Below are 4788 nucleotides of genomic sequence, written 5' to 3' on the forward strand. Positions count from 1 at the left end.
AGTCAGATTTAGTGTGCCTTGAAATCCGTTCAAAAATTGTCTAATAAATGGCCGGGTACGGTGGCTCACACCTGTAATCCCAGCACTTTGGGAGGCTGAGGTGGGCAGATCACGAGGTCAGGAGATCAAGACCATCCTGGCTAACATGGTGAGACCCCGTCTCTACTAAAAATACAAAACAAATTACCCAGGTGTGGTGATAGGTGCCTGTAGTGCCAGCTATTCGGGAGGCTGAGGCAGGATAATGGCGTGAACCCAGGAAGCAGAGCTTGCAGTGAGCCGAGATCGCACCACTGCACTCCAGCCTGGGCGACAGAGCAAAACTCCATCCCCCAACCCCCACCAAAAAAATGTCTAATAAGCCACTTTTCTATTTCTTCACCAATGTGATGACCATGCCAAACATCACTAAAAAGATACCATGTTTGCTGATGTATAAGATACATGTTACTTTTCAAAAAATTCAATGTGTCTCACCATCCATAAATAATTACTATTAATGATTAGATGGTATTCTTTTGAAGTTTCCATTTGTAGCATATGAAAATCAGAGTGCCTGTGTTCTACCTTTTGTTCTAACTAGGTGTCAGAACTCTGAAAAATTATTCCCTGACTCTGTATTTCAATTTCCTCTGGTGATCTGTGGTGTTTGCTAAAAAGTTGACTTTTTTATGATCTCTGTTTTATGAGTTGATTCTTTTGTGAGCCCCTGGTCATTCTCTGTAAATTTTAGTTGCCCTTACCAATGTTGCATATGCTTTATGTTTTTCTCTTTAGTCCTTATAGTATGCTGTATATTTTCCATTTTGTTCTTATTGTCAGTCTCTTCCACTAGAATATAAAGTCCATGGCAATGAAAATACATTTTTGTTTATAAATGCTCAGTAACATTCATAAAGAGCTCTATGAATGTTAGTAATAAGAATATCATTACCATCAAAAGGGCTTGTAATCGGACTTGGCAGCAATTTGAATATAGGAACTGCTTGTACCATGCTTCTTGAACTCAAAGTGTGTATCTCTGACCATTAAATATGTTTCAACATCATTTTTAATATCTACATAATATTCCACTATAGCTGTTCTTTAAATTTACACTGCCATTTCCTAATTCTTTCATATTTGCATTATCTTCTCACTATGCTCCATATTATAACAATATTTCTGCACATATAATTTTGTATTTTTCTCACATTATATTCCTAAAAGAAGAATTTGTGGGTAAAAGTATAACAACTTTTGTAATTAAATTGATTTTTTGCCAAATTATCTCTTAGAAAGGCATTATCAATTGATATTTTTCCATAAATGAAAGTAGCTTTCAAGTGATGAGTAAGACCATGGCCTCTTAGTAGCCTGTAGGTCGAAATCTTAGCTCACCCTCATCTGGTTGAAGGCACTGGGCAAGTTCTTGAATTCTTCTTAGTATCCACATATGAAAAATAGGTAAAATATCAAATTTTATTGTTGTTCTGAAGATTAAATGTGAAAATATACATAAAATGTAAAATGGGATCTGACACATAGAACTTATTAAATAAAATTCAACCATTATTGTTTCAGTATATGAAATTATCTTTTCACCATACCTTTATTAACACAATATATTTTTCTTTTATAATCTCAAAGCCTTAATATGATTTTGTTAAATTAGCATTTATTTAATCACTAGTGACAATGAATATTATCCCTTATGATTATTAATATTATCCCTTATGATTATTAGTTCATTCTTGCTACTGGGGCTGTCATTTCTCATTAACCTATAAGATTCATTTAAATATTAAGGAAATTAATTCGTTATATATCTCATACATATTAATTAATACATATTAATATTAAGAAAATTAATTCCTTATATGTATTATAAATACATTTCCAGACTATGACTTGCCTTTTCATCATATCTGTGAGTTTATTTGCCTTACCAAATATAAAATTTTTATGGTGCTCACTATGGCAGCACATATACTAAAATTGGAACAATACAGAGAAGACCAGCAAGACCCTGTGCAAGGATGACATGCAAATTCATGAAGCATTCCATATTTTTAAAGATGGCCAAATAGGAACAGCTCCCATCTGCAGTTCCCAGCATGATTGACAGAGAAGATGAGTGATTTCTGCATTTCCCACTGAGGTACCGGGTTCATCTCATTGGGACTGGTTGGACAGTGGGTGCAGGCCACAGAGGGCGAGCCAAAGCAGGGTGGGGCATTGCCTCACCCGGGAAGCACAGGGGTTGGGGGATGTCCCTTTCCTAGCCAAGGGAAGCCGTGACAGACTATGGCAGGAAAATCGGGACACTGCCACCCAAATAATGCACTTTTCCAATGGTCTTAGCAAACAGCAGACCAGGAGATTATATCCCATGCCTGGCTCAGCAAATCCCATGCCAACAGAGCCTTGCTCACTGCTAGCGCAGCAGTCTGAGATCCAGCTGCGAGGCAGCAGCCTGGCTGGGGAAGGGGCGTCTGCCATTGCTGAGGCTTGAGTAGGAAAACACAGCAGCCCGGAAGCTCAAACTGGGTGGAGCCCACCTCATCTCAATAAGGCCTGTCTGCCTCTGTAGACTCCACCTCTGGGGGCAGGGCATAGCTGAACAAAAGGCAGCAGAAACTTCTACAGACTTAAATGTCCCTGACAGCTCTGAAGAGAGCAGTGGTTCTCCCAGCATGGTGTTTGAGCTCTGAGAATGGACAGACTGCCTCCTCAAGTGGGTCCCTGACCCCCATGTAGCTTAACTGGGAGACATCTCCCAGTAGGGGCCAACTGACACCTAATACAGCCAGGTGCCCCTCTGAGATAAAGCTTCCAGAGGAAGGATCAGGCAGCAATATTTGCTGTTCTGCAGCCTCTGCTGGTGATACCCAGGCAAACAGCGTCTGGAGTGGACCTCCAGCAAACTCCAACAGACCTACAGCTGAGGGACCTGACTGTTAGAAGGAAAACTAACAAACAGAAAGGAATAGCATCAACATCAACAAAAAGGACATCCACACCAAAACCCCATGTGTAAGTCACCAACATCAAAGACCAAAGGTAGATAAAACCACAAAGATAGGGAGAAACCAGAGCAGAAAAGCAGAAAATTCTAAAAACCAGAGCGCCTCTTCTCCTCCAAAGGATCGCAGCTCATCGCCAGCAACAGAACAAAGCTGGACAGAGAATGACTTTGACGAGTTTACAGAAGTATGTTTCAGAAGGTCAGTAATAACAAACTTTTCTGAACTAAAGGAAGATGTTCGAACCCATCGCAAACAAGCTAAAAACCTTGAGAAAAGATTAGAAGAATGGCTAACTAGAATAAACAGTGTAGAGAAGACCTTAAATGACCTGATGGAGCTGAAAACCATCGCATGAGAACTACATGAGGCATGCACAAGCTTCAATAGCCGATTTGATCAAGTGGAAGAAAGGGTATCAGTGATTGAAGATCAAATTAATGAAATAAAGTAAGAAGAGAAGTTTAGAGAAAAAAGAGTAAAAAGAAATGAACAAAGCCTCCAAGCAATATGGAACTATGTGAAAAGACCAAATCTACATTTGATTGGTGTACCTGAAAGTGACGGGGAGAATGGAACCAAGCTGGAAAACACTCTTCCTGATATTATCCAGGAGAACTTCCCCAACCTAGCAATGCAGGCCAACATTCAAATTCAGGAAATACAGAGAACACCACAAAGATACTCCTCGAGAAGAGCAACCCCAAGATACATAATTGTCAGATTCACCAAGGTTGAACAGAAGAAAAAAAATGTTAAAGGCAGCCAGAGAGAAAGGTCAGGCTACCCACAAATGGTAGCCCATCAGACTAACAGTGGATCTCTCAGCAGAAACTCTACAAGCCAGTAGAGAGTGGGGGCCCATATTCAACATTCTTAAAGAAAAGAATTTTCAGCCCAGAATTTCATATCCAGCCATACTAAGCTTCATAAGTGAAGGAGAAATAAAATCCTTTACAGACAAGCAAATGTTGAGAGATTTTGTCACCACCAAGCCTGACTTACAAGAGCTCCTGAAGGAAGCACTAATCATGGAAAGGAACAACTGGTACCAGCCACTGCAAAAACATGCCAAATTGGAAAGACCATTGATGCTAGGAAGAAACGGCCTCAACTAATGGGCAAAATAACCAGCTAACATCATAATGACAGGATCAAATTCACACATAACAATACTAACCTTAAATGTAAATGGAATAAATGCCCCAAAGAGTCAAGACCCATCAGTGTGCTGTATTCAGTAGACCCATCTCACGTGCAGAGACTCACACAGGCTCAAAAAAAAAAAAAAAAAAAAAAAAAAAAAAAAAAAAAAAAAAAAGGAGGGGTTGTAATTCTAGTCTCTGGTAAAACAGACTTTAAAATAACAAAGATCAAAAGAGACAAAGAAGGGCATTACATCATGGTAAAGGAATCAATTCAACAAGAAGAGCTAACTATCCTAAATATATATGCACCCAATACAGGAGCACCCAGATTCATAAAGCAAGTCCATGGAGACCTACAAAGAGACTTAGACTCCCACACAATAATAATGGGAGACATTAACACCCTGCTGTCAATATTAGATCAACGAGACAGAAGGGTAATAATGATATGCAGGACTTGAACTCAGCTCTGCACCAAGCCAACCTAATAGACATCGATAGAACTCTCCACCTCAAATCAAAAGAATATGCATTCTTCTCAGCACCACATCACACTTATTCCAAAATTGACCACATGGTTGAAAGTAAAGCACTCCTCAGCGAATGTAAAAGAACAGAAATCACAACAAATTGTC

General features: G+C 39.4%; 1 non-coding gene across 1 annotated transcript; it reads left to right on the forward strand.

Moving 5' to 3' along the window:
* The first annotated feature begins 1947 nt into the window (after window positions 1–1947).
* LOC112439045 (U6 spliceosomal RNA) lies at window positions 1948–2053 on the forward strand. Its single transcript, XR_003027342.1, has one exon. It is a non-coding gene; the product is annotated as a U6 spliceosomal RNA (small nuclear RNA).
* Window positions 2054–4788: the final 2735 nt, after the last annotated feature.

This window comes from Pan paniscus, chromosome 12 (genome assembly GCF_029289425.2).
Source record: "Pan paniscus chromosome 12, NHGRI_mPanPan1-v2.0_pri, whole genome shotgun sequence".
Lineage (NCBI taxonomy): Eukaryota > Metazoa > Chordata > Mammalia > Primates > Hominidae > Pan > Pan paniscus.